Genomic DNA, 12,262 nt, shown 5'->3' with positions numbered 1-12,262 from the left:
TGCTGCCAGAATGCGAGTGGGTATCATGTTCTGAATGTGCAATAGTCTTTTTTTCCTGAGAGGCTTTATTTTATGATTTAATTATTGTATGACAAGGGTTTGTTTGAAGAAGAAGAAGAAGGCAATTTAATTGGATTTTCTATTTTACAGGCAGGATCTAAAGAATTACTGGAAGGTGTTTCTCGTAATGTTTACAACTCCTTTTATAACACGTATTTACACGCATTTCATGGCTAGCACAGATGTACCTAGAGAAAAGGTACATATTTATAGGCTAAGCCTATAGTTTAAGGCAAATTAGCAGGCCTTGCCTTTAGTAGAATATTTTCCTGCATTTCTGATTTTAAATAGTGTGGATAATGGTGTCTTTGCTATCCAAAGAGTGTATGGTTATGACTCATGGTGTCATAAATACTACGGCTATTACAGTGAGCATCCAAGTGAAATTACACAAAATTATATATTTGCCAGGGTTCTTTTCTCTAACGGCCAAACTTCAAAATAGAAAGCTTTATTATTCATTTTGATGCGTCTGAACTACTGAATGTTCTTGCTGGCCCACTAGACAGTTTAATAGGGCTCCTGAACATCATCAATAATTCATGCATCTCTTAAACAGGGCTGTGGTACTTGTTGTTCAACTATAATCTGAGTGCATTAAATGCTGAGCTGCTATAGGATGGTCAGGGACATGCTCAGTGCTGAGCATAGGCCTCATAGATGTGCCAAGTTCTTTGGATCTTGTGGATTTAAACTCCCTTTGTGGTGCTCCCAAACAGGGAGTTCTCCTCTTTGCCCTCCCCACAACTGTTGCTTTTCCTGAAAGGGAGGCAGCTGTTAGCCAAGGATGTAGTTAATGTCCTTCAGTGCAGTTTGGATGATGTAAATAGTGTAAATCATCCCTTGAATATGACTCTCAGTGCTGGCTGGGCCAAAGAGGGGGATGTGGGGTCCAGGTGGAGGGGTGGGGAGGAAGCCTAGGCTGGGGTCCAGGAAGGTTCAGGTGGCATTAGCAAATGTGAAAGTTAAACTGGAACAGATTGTTCCAGTTCAAGACTGAACTGAAAACCCAGTGATTATTGTAGGATGTGTTAGTTGGTATTTATGAAGAAATCTAATGGGATGTGATTTTTTTTTTTGAAGTATGTCTTTCACTTCATTTTCTTATGTGTCGCACACACTGTGACATCCCTTGTTGTGCTAAATACCATACCCAGAGAGAAGCTTTTACAATCAAAGAGAAAGGCCAAGGTGAGTACATGTAAGGCTGTCCCAGGGGCCTGTCATCTTGCCATGCCTCAGGGAGGTCTGCTGGTGACATTGGCTGTCTTTGATCTCCTTTTGCCACTGCAGAACTGAGGCATGCACAGCACTGAGACACACAACATGCCTGGGATGAGCCCCTTGGCAGAGCTGAGAAATCACTGAGTTCTCTGCATAGCAATCCAGGCTTTTTCTGCAAGAACCTTCCTTCAGACCTGTCACACTTTAGCCATGCTCATGTCTCAACAGGAGTTGAGTAAGAAGTTACAAAGAGCTCAGAAATTAAGGGTGTATTGCCTTGTGCAGATATTTCTTAGAACTGTTGGCAGTGTTATTTTCGAATAAGAATTTGTTGCTCAAGGAGGAGTAACTTGTCAGACAAGTGCAAGGAAACTGTACATATAACCATTCAAGTGAAAGTTTTACTGTGGGTGGAATGAGTCTAAAGCCAAGACCTTCTTCTTCCCTTTTTGAACTTTTTGTCCTTTATCGGGCTTCTAAGAAAAATCTCATGCTGACTTGTTGAGTTCTGCATTGGATAAGGGTCAAAGTGTGCCCCTCTTTGCTCAGCATGCAGGAGACTGTGAAGAACTCCATGGCCATGCAGCTTTCAGGAGGTGAAGCCACAAAACCCAGGCAAACATGAGCTGTGCTGGTTTGAAAATAGCTTTTTTGCAGCTGACTCAGGGGCTGGTAATGCAGGACAGGCTTGTGCTCTGCCAGTGTGATGTCTGTGTGGAGCTGGGGAACAGGAGGAGGCTGCTCAGCTCTGTCCCAGCCAGACATTGCTTAAGGCTGGGGGAAATGCAATTTCACTGTGTGCTGGCTCAGTGTGCCTGATGCCTTTTACTGAGGGTTTCTAGCAAAAATGGGCTAGAGCTCCCATTTTTCTATCCAGACTGCAATGAGGTTAATCTTAACAATGTGCAGCTCCTCCTGGAAATAGTTTTTGGGTGGTGGAGGTGTTTGAAAAGAAAGATAATGCTTCTTCACTTGCTTTTAGCCATAATGGAAGCATTAGATCTCAACATTTCTCTCTTAACTGCTGCCTTTCAGTGAACCTTTTCCTTTTTTCCCAAGTGTTTGGGTCAAATGAAAATTCTGGCTCTGTGGTGAACTAGCAGGTGGTGGCAGTGATTATCAGTCATCCTGCACCTGTGCCTTGAAGTGATGGCTGGTAGAAAAGGGCTGGTGGTTCCTCACAAGGGTTACTGTGCTTGTTCATCTGGGACACTCAGCCTGAGCAAACACAGCTTCTCAAGGCTGCCAGCAGGACATCTGAGATCACAGCTCCTGAGCCACACTGGAGAGGGGAAGTTGGAGCTGTTTGAACATGTTTTAAGGTGTTTGATTCTGACCTGGGAGGGCTGAGTCTTGCTGGCTGTGGCTGAGCTCTGAGCACTGCTGCCTCCCTTGCCCATTGACTGCCTGGAGCTGCTGCTTATGCACTGGTACAGGTTGTCCTGCCTCTGCCCAAACTGCTCATCACCAATAAAACAGCTCAGAAATGTGACAGGATGAAACCATTTCATAAGGAATTCTTTTATTCCTATTTCCCTCTCTCATTGCTGTGACAAGTGCTGGAGTTCCTCCAGACTGTCAGTGGGCTACAGCCTGGGACCCTCTTCCCAAATCTGTTTTCTGCTTTATTTCTTAGTGTCATGTTTTGTTTCCATGGGAACTCCCCAGCCTAACTCGAGTTATAATCCTGTCAGGTGCATGAACAATGCTGTCATTAAAGAGCATCCTCAGCTCAGGATGTTTGCTCATCTTGTGTCCTGCTAGCCACTCAATATGGTGACAGGAGAGGCCACATGGTCACCAAAACTTGATGGGAGCCTGAAGGCTTTGGAAGAGCTGCTGAAGCCAGCTGTTGCACCCCTGGAGAGGAGTTTCCTTTGGCTGGTGTTCCTTAAAGCTGTTGTGCCCACAGCAATTCTGTTCACAGGAAAGGAGGGATATTTTGCCATTTTCAAAAGAACTAGCTTGGGCTGTGTGTAAAAGCCTGTCTGCAAAATCCATATTGAAAAGAATAGATTCACAACAGCAGCAAAAGAAGTTAAACAGAAAAGATGTTGTTTCCAGGAAAATCAGATTAACTACAAACTGTACCTTGGAGTGAAGGGCTGACTTCTATCACTGAGCATGGAAGTGTGTGAGGCAATTTTTGTTCGCTGTGATGAAGAAGAGTGGCTGATGAGATCAATATTTCTCATTCTGTTTGCACCCTGGAATCTGCTCATGGCAATATATTCCTTCTTTCAGCCCCAATCCTACTGTTTTCTTTGAAGAACATCAGTATAGGAAAAAAGCTTACTTTCATGGAGGCAAAAGTACCATAATAACAGTTTCCCCTTTTCCCCTGAGAAATTTTACAGATGCTGTTATATTGGGATCCCCATTTTCTAAGTGCCACATTAGCAGGACAAAACACAGTGCACAAGAAAATTTGCAACCCTTTAAGGAAGAGCCATTAGACTGTGAGATAAAATGTGGCTCTGCATCTCTAAAAATAATATATTTGCATCTCTATAAGAACTTCAATTTCAGTAGCCAGGAATAGTCTAGGCATCTTCATTGTAATTATTAAGAATTACTAGCTTTCACAATTACTGCTTTGAGAGAGATGTGAATCTACATGGTATTTTGGAGGGCATGGAGAAGTGAAGAATTTATTGCTATTTAAAAAGCTGAAGTTTACTTGTTTGCTGGAAAACAGTACAGGAATTCAAGAACTGTCAAGGTGGAGAAGACAGCAGGGTCATCTTGTTTGGTGTCTCTGATGGATGCTAAGATGTTCAGAGGAAGGGGAAAACCTTGGTTTAGCAGAGGGGGGAGAATTTCTCCATTCAGTGAAAACGAGGACTTGGAAGAGGGAGGAGAGCAGAGATGCAGAGCACTTTTTTTTTTTTTTTTTAATGGCTGTTACTTTACATTTGAAAAACCCCAAAAGAAAATAATCAGTTTGGAAAGAGATCAGTGTCAGGAAGTTCTTTCACACAAATCTGCAGCTACTCTGGTTTAGGAACACAGCATTTTGGTCTCAAACTCCTTTTTATGTTGTCAATCATGCAGCCATAGCCTGAGGACTGCCACAGAGTCCCCTGAACTCAAGGAAAGGGACTCATCATTCATTGTAGCTTGTATCATGTTCAAATAGCAGAACTGGGCCTCCAAGGCCTGCAGCCTGGAAGGTGGGAGCAGCAGGAATTTCTGCAGTGTGGAGTGGGGTGATCAGACCATGGACTTGCTGATTTTCTGCTCTATATCAAAGAACAGTAATCTTTTCTCAACTATTGAAAATGCCCACAAATCTGCATCCTAGAATGGGTTTCACATCCCAAGTAAAAAAAAAACTGGTTTCCATTTTCTCTTCTGTAGAACTGTATCTGTGCACTGTCCTCCCACAGCAGGATGGAATCTCTCCATTCAGGGCTGGAGATCAGCTCTGCTGGCTTTTTGTTTCTCGTTAGCTTATTGCAATGATTAAAATAGATGAGATAGGATGTACTTTGTGCATGAACACTGCCAGAAACTGGCAGCCCTCCACAGGGCTGTGCCAACAGGTGCAGATACTCCTTGTCAGCACCAAGGTGGCAGCTCACCGTTCCTGACTGCTCCTCTCGTGGCTGGGGTGTGAATGCTCCTCTGGCTCCTGGTGCACACCAGCATTTTGACCTCCACAAGCACCTCCTGCTGCAGGATGCTGCTGGAATAAGCTCTTAGCATGCCTGTCTTCTGCTCCTCGAAAAGCCCCATTTTTCACAGCACATTTTCTTTTGAAGTCTGATTCAAAGCCCATTGTAATTGGTGTAGTATCCTATGCATTCTAATGCAGCCAAATCAATGGTCATGCATTTAGGAACGAAGAAAATTGCTTGCATCTGCAGGGTGGGAGGATTCAATCTTGGAGTGCCATGATGTTTGAAAGGGTCTTGGATGTCAGGCTGAAACCCAGCCACGTGTGAGCTCCAGCTTTGTGAGGCTGAATGTGGCCCTTGGCTGTACCTGTGGGGGAGGGATTGTTGCTCACGTGCACCCTGCTGATGGCAACTGCTTAGACACTCAGCCCCTCTCTGATGTCAACACATTTTAAAAAAGGATTATAGAAATTCGTAAAGGGCTTAGGGAAGTTCTGCAAAAATGACTGGGTGTCTGTAAAACATTCATTTTTAACGAGAAGCTCAGTCTAGTTAAAATAAGGTTAAGAGGATACTTATTGGAACTGTATAAACACTGCAGCAGGAGATTTATGGCTGCAGGAGGCTTTTTAAACTAATAGGCAAAAGTGGAACTATATAAATCAGTGGTTGGAAACTAAAATTAAGCCAGTACATGTTGGAAGAAGTGTAACCCCCAAAAAAATCCTCCATAAGGACAGTGTGGGTCTTTATCACTAGAAGTCCTTAGGAATATATCCATTTTGAAGGTCAGCAGATTACTGACTTCCAGGGTAGCTGCAGGAGACTCTGATTAAAGACTTCTGGGTTATATTATGTGTAAGACCTCATTAAATATTTAGACTCCCTACTCTTGGCCTTAAAATCGAAGCACTTGGCAGTCACTGATGTGAGGGAGCTTTGGAGAAAATCCTTCCAAAGTTTTTAGATTGAATATTAGGAAAAAGATCTCTTCACAGAAGGAGTTGTCAAGCACTTGGAAAGGCTGTCTGGGGAAGTGGTAGAGTGTCTCTGGAATGGTTAGATATGGCACCTGGGTGTGTGGTTCAGGGGTGGGCTTGGCAGTGCTGGATTTATGTTGGACTCGATGGTTGCAGAGGGCTCATCTCACTTTTAGGTGTATTTCCATAATGATCCAGACTCTACCAGCCAGGATTGCTCCAGAATCCAATGATGTAAAAAAATAATTATTTTTCTTTGCCAGTCTGATTTATTGTTTTTGTTAATAACTTTAAACTGATATTTCTTAGAATATATCTTTGCTGGAGAAGTTTTAGATGTAATGTTTTTAACTATATATGAAACTATCTCATTGATGAATGTTTTATCCCAAATGCAAAGTCTGTAGCTAAATATTCTGGGCAAGTAATGAAACTGTCTTTAAAGAAACCCTTTGAAATGTACATATTAAGTAAGTGAAGAAAGGAAGAATCAATGAATATTTTTTTTCATTCACAACTCTCAGCTGTAGGGATCTTAGATGTTGCTCACAGATTTAATAGGCATGAAATAACAAAGAGGATTTCTTTTTCCCAGATTTTACTTTCCTTTAAACAACTGTCATCAGATTTACAGGTCACTGTGTGTTTCAAACAGGATTTTATACTAAGATCACAGTTTTGAGATTAGAAATACTTTTTATTTTTAAATACACCATTTATTAAGGTAAAACTGAATAAATGTCCTGTGAATCAGTGTCCTTTGAGAAGCACTCTCCATGTCTGAGCTCTGTCAATACCATGCTCAGCTGAAAGCATCACCCCTGTAAGAGCCTCCCCCCAGCTCCTCACAGACAGATTTCTACCCATGACCACGTGGCATCAGTTTGTGTCCTGCATCTTCCTTAACTGCTTGTAAATTACATGCTTTGGAAAGCAGAAAGTGATTTTGATTTTTGAAATAGAATACTCATGAGGCAGACTTACCATGAGAAGGGGTAGGCTGAATTCTTGCCTTGGAGATTTTTAAATTTGCTACAAAACTTAAGCTTCAGCAGAAGCAAAGGGTGTGGGTCAGCAGTGTCACAAAATACAAACTGATGACATTTTAATGCCAAATAGAATTGTACTTCAGGAAAATAATAATAACAGTATTCTACCCTGCTTGATCTACTTTAAAATGTTTCATTTGCCTTATCAAAGCCTTGGGATGACCTGGTGTGGCTGATGCTATTAATATTGAAGACTTTTAAAGCAGTAATGGCTCTTGAAGTGCAACACATGGGGATTATAGGAGTAAGAATAATATAAATTTAACTAAACTGGCTTAATGTGCCCCCTCCTGCTGGGAAAAAAGAACCTAACAAGCCAGAAATGAGAAGGAATGAAGCAGCAAAGCAGCTCGTCAGATAACAAAAGCACAATGTGCAATCAGCCACGCTGGTCCTTGCAGAGAAACTGCCCCAGAGATGCTTCCAGAGAATGAGGCAGAAATAAGGAAATAAAAGTGACTGGGAATAAAGGAGTCTGTATTGAAAAGAATGTGACAAGCAGAATTGAATGTTACAGGTGATGGTGCTGGTGAAGCTGCACCCATCCAGTGTAAATCTGGAACAGAGCCAGGGGTACTGTGGGGTGTCCTGAGCAGCTGAGTGGTCCCTGAGAGCACCAAACTGAGTGAGCAGAACTTCCTGCACTTCTGGTGAGGGTGTCTGGCTATTTCCCTTCCCAGTTTCCATCCCTAAACTTTTTGCTGTGTTTGGGTAAAACCTGTTCTTTCCTTGACCAAGGTTTGTGTGTGTTTGTTTCATAGTGGTTATCACTCATGCTGTTCTTTTTCAAGTATTTGTTGCAGGTGCACTTCAGGGGTTGTGTTGTTTGGGAATTCTTTTGATGCTGAAGAGCTCCTTCTAAAGCTTGTCTGCACTTTATGTGCTAAAGTCTTGGGAGCTGTTTTTTTCCTGAGATTTTGGGAGGTAATGGTAGCTTCTGCAAATATCAGCTGCCATTTATCAGGTTGTGTTTGAAATCTGGCTTTTTTGAGATTTTAATAACTTAACATTTGAAGCATCTAAAACACAGAATTTTGGTGGCTTATTCCTTCACAAAATTTTATCTTTTTCTAATTTGCAAAGCTGGCATAGCCTTCTGGGAAGGTGATGGTTGTGTGCCTACAATTGGTGATATGTGATTCCTAGCAAATTTCAGCTCCACTTTAAACAGAAATCCCTTTGATTTGGGGCTGTATGGGTTATTTGTACTGCAGACACTAAGCAAACATTTATGTAGTTTATTGCTAGTATGTATATTGCTCTTCTGCTGAAATTTTTGTGCCCAAAGCATCTGTGTGTTTGCTGCAGGAGAGAGCAGTGTGAGGGTTTGTGCAATACTCTTCCTTTGTATGTTCTGTTCTTACTGAGTCCACAGCTTTTGTTTGTCCTTCATGTTTTGTTTTTTCCAGGGCATGGGGCATTTTTTAGCCTGCAGACTTTGTGCAGCTGCTGTTCTTTGCCTGCTGTTTTGTCCAAGGGACTGTAAGACAAAGTGAATTTCTACTGGTATAAAATAAGGTCTCCCTGCCCTCGGTCACTGATATGGTTTGCCTTGTTCCTGGAAGTAAAGAATCCAGCAGTTGGAGTCGTGACTTTGGGGTGAAATTTGCTGTGCTAGAGTGCTTTGACTGCAGGCAGTATATTTCACAGCTGAGGAAAGAAAAGTTTCTGGATTATGAATGTATTAATTAAAGATACAGGACACCACTATTTTGAAAGCTTTTTCCTTAGAAACAGAAGTTTTTCAGGTGACAAATCTATTGTGTGTGGCACTATTGGATGCAGTACTGTTGACTTGTGGGTTTCTAATTTTTTGGAAGGATATGAGAGTCAATGTTCAAATGGCCATTTCCTGTAAATCCAAATAAAAGCAAGAGGCTGTCCTAGGTAGTACAGCCCGGGCCTAACCTCAAGTCCTTGCAAAGTGGAGAAAAATGTGATTTCCCAAACCATTACTGTCTCCCTGGCACTCTGTTTTATTCTTATTGAGATGTTCTTTAACTGATAATCTCTCAAATGATTCCTTATATTGATTTGAGCAAATCACCTGCTGTTGTGGGACTTAATTGCTGGATAATCAATGAGTAACACTGCTGCTTGTTTTTGGTTTTTGTCTTTAAACAACATAAAGCCCAGCTCCCGGTGAACAGCTGAATTTCTGGCGGTCCCTGCCAGCATGGCTGGGGCACAGGGGGTGTGGTGGCCACCTGGGAGCTGGGCACGCACTGGACCAAGGCTCTGGCAAAAACTTGCCAAGGATGTGGAATAACAGAAATAATTTCCGAGGTTTTGAGTCTATTTATAACTAGGGGGGGGGGGAAAAGTGCTTTTTAAAGGCAAAAATTGCATGAAATGTGTCCTGTCAAACTCTCACTCATCAATGTCAAATTCTCATGACATTGACAAAATAGCTATTTCTGCATGGAAAATGTGACAAAACTGAGTTTTGAATTTGCTGCTGACTTTTGTGTTTGCTGCTTTCCTTGGAATTAGCTGGTTTCTTTGGCAAGGTGTTAATTTTAAGCTAACAACTCTAAACATGGGTGAATTTTTGGCTCAAAGTAGTCTTGATGTTGAGTTTTTATTAAAACTGTAGTTTACTTTTTATGAAATACATGTCTGGGGAGCTGGGAGAATGGTGCACAGCAGATTGTGAGGCAGACATTGAAGCACTGCACTTATGGCCTGGCCCGTGGCTCTGAGCTGGATTCCCCAAAGATGTTCTCCCCCCACAGGGCAGCAGGAGGGCAAAGCTGCTGCCAAATGCTCTTCTGAGGGGTAAGGCTGTCAGTTTGTCTTCATAATGTTGCCAGACATATGACATGCTTGCACTTAATTGACTTTTTAATTATTAGGCTTTTTGGACTTAGGATGTACTTAGAAGTCTTATGAAAATTGTCATTTGTCTTGCTCAGTGGTAGGTAAGAATAAGTGTGAAGGACAGTGAGAACAAGTACATATGAATGTTCTGTGGATGTGGCCTCACTCTGGGTTTTTATTGACAAAGGAATAAAAAGGTAGCTGATAATCCTGACAGACAGTAAATTACAGGCAGGCATTTATTTCTGAGCCCAACTGCTTTTGCTTTTCTTTTTGTATCCTAAGGGAACATCTCCACAGCAGATAAAAACCGTTTAGGAATTAATGGTCCCTCTGTAAGATCATTTCCCTTTTAACCATGCACTGAAAGCTGCCCCTTTAGAATGTGACATCTGTTTCAGAAGTCCCTAAGTTGAAGGATCTGGGTCCAGTTTCTTGGGAAAAAAAAATCTCACAGCCCACACAACTTCCCTCTCCTCTTCCCTCCCAGGTTTGTTGGCTAGCGTTCCTCCCAGGAGAGGCAGGACCTGCCAGGAGCTGTTTGGAGGCTTTCCCATGCTCTCCCTGAGGCTGACTTTTATCCTTCCTTTGCAGATGCCTGTCCTGCTCGCTTGTCTCTCAGGTCCTATTCACAAGCCTGATTTATTTGCCTTTATCTTTGGGGTTTTTTTCGATACAGTCATTGCAGCCTGTGCCAGTGGTTTTCTGGGTTTCTGTTTTGTGTTCTCCATCTCTTGGCAGCAATCACCTCCTTTTGGTGGAAAGAGGAGGCTTCATCAATATTTGTCATGAGGATTGAGCAGGCTGGGAGGTGACAAAGGTGCCCAAACATCCCCTCTTCTCCCCAGGGGCTGTGCTGGTGTGGGCTTTGCAGACTCAGGGCTGTGGGCTGAGGTACAGCTCAGCTGGGGCTGTAGATGTGGCCCCGGACCACCAAAACCCACCAGGGATCACACTCTTAGTGGAGGTGTCACAATTTTAAAATCTGTGACCCTGAACATATTGTCAGGGTGTGGTGAGAACCAAGGGAAGTTGAGCTTTGGTGCCAGTGTTGCTAAGGTGCCTTGTCTTGTCCTCCAGTCTGTGAGCAGAGTAGGATGAAGTGGGAAGGTGGTGGAAGATCATTGAAAAGGCTGCTGATAGCTTGGCATTAGCTGGTTCCAGAAGGAGATAGATGGAAATTAATTCCTGGAGAGTAGGATGATGAGCATCTTGAATTCTCCTGGGCTTGACTGGGAGCGGGTGATATTGAAATAAACAAGGGAGAGGTTCAAATACAGGTTTGTCCCTTCCACAGCCTTGCTGTTACTCAGAGATCTGTGGTTTTTGGCTGTCAGTGGGAAGAAGCAAAGCAAGCAGATGATGCTGAATTATACAGGCAGTAATGCATTATCATATTTTTCATTCATGGCGGAGGTGGATGAAATGTCTGTAGAGATATATTTGAAGTTCTCCTTAAATATTTTTAATAAAATCATGATTTGCTGGTTTCAAAGCAATTGGTTCCTCAATCTGTTTAGTTACTTATGGAAACCAGGACATTTTCAACGTAAAAGACTGCATACAAGTTTTACATCTCCAAGGTTTGTTGTAAATGGCATAAAACCCCAAAGGCATCTTAGTATGGGAATTAAGATGCAGTCCTTCTTTGTGTGTATTATCCACTACTTTTTAATTTCATTTAGATAAGGAAATGCAATCTGCTGCAGAACACTGAATCCCAGTAGTAATAATTCTGGTACACATCTGTACATCCAGCATCAGCTGCAGACCAACCTATAGATATTTTTGTTCTGCAATAAAAGCAGAACTAAAAAAAAAAAAGAAAAGCCAAATCCTGTAATCCTTTGTTCATCTTGAAGTGAAATTCTTCTGTGCTCTGTGTGTGAGAGAGACAGCTGCTCCTCAACACACTAAAGCTTTGTTTGCTTCAAAGGAAGAAGCCCAGAGTAAATATTTGTAGCTGTCAGTGGGATCCTGTTGTTGGTGTGTAAATGTTTGATCCTGGGCCTTCCCTGCTCATTTTGAAACTTTTGGGCTGTGTGGTTCTCATGTGCGTGGCTTAAATATTCCCTGAGAACAGTATAAGCTCACCTCTCATTTTTGAGGTCCATGGTATTTTTTATCAATGAAATACATTGTATTTGTAACTGTTTAAAATCTATTGTCATCTCCAAGATAACTGTTCTTTTTGTGCTATCACTTTTGATAGCTTTGTCACATAAAGTTGTCCCCCAAATAGGGGTAATATAGCTGCCACAAAAAAGTTATGCTGATTTTTGAAATAGGCTTCACCCCTCAGTCCCCAGACTGATTTGGTACAACCAGGGCTCCAAAATAACTTCTCTGAATGCTGGACATAAACCTGTATAAGCCAATCTTTTATAACTGCTGGAGCAATAAAAACCACAGCTAAAAGCCATAATCGAAGTAATCTTCATGACAGAGTGGTAAAACTTGCTAGGGCTTCTCCCACTGATGACTATATTTATCTGGTGTGCCAGTGCTG

This window comes from Serinus canaria, chromosome 4A (genome assembly GCF_022539315.1).
Source record: "Serinus canaria isolate serCan28SL12 chromosome 4A, serCan2020, whole genome shotgun sequence".
NCBI lineage: Eukaryota > Metazoa > Chordata > Aves > Passeriformes > Fringillidae > Serinus > Serinus canaria.
This window is presented reverse-complemented; position numbering follows the sequence as displayed.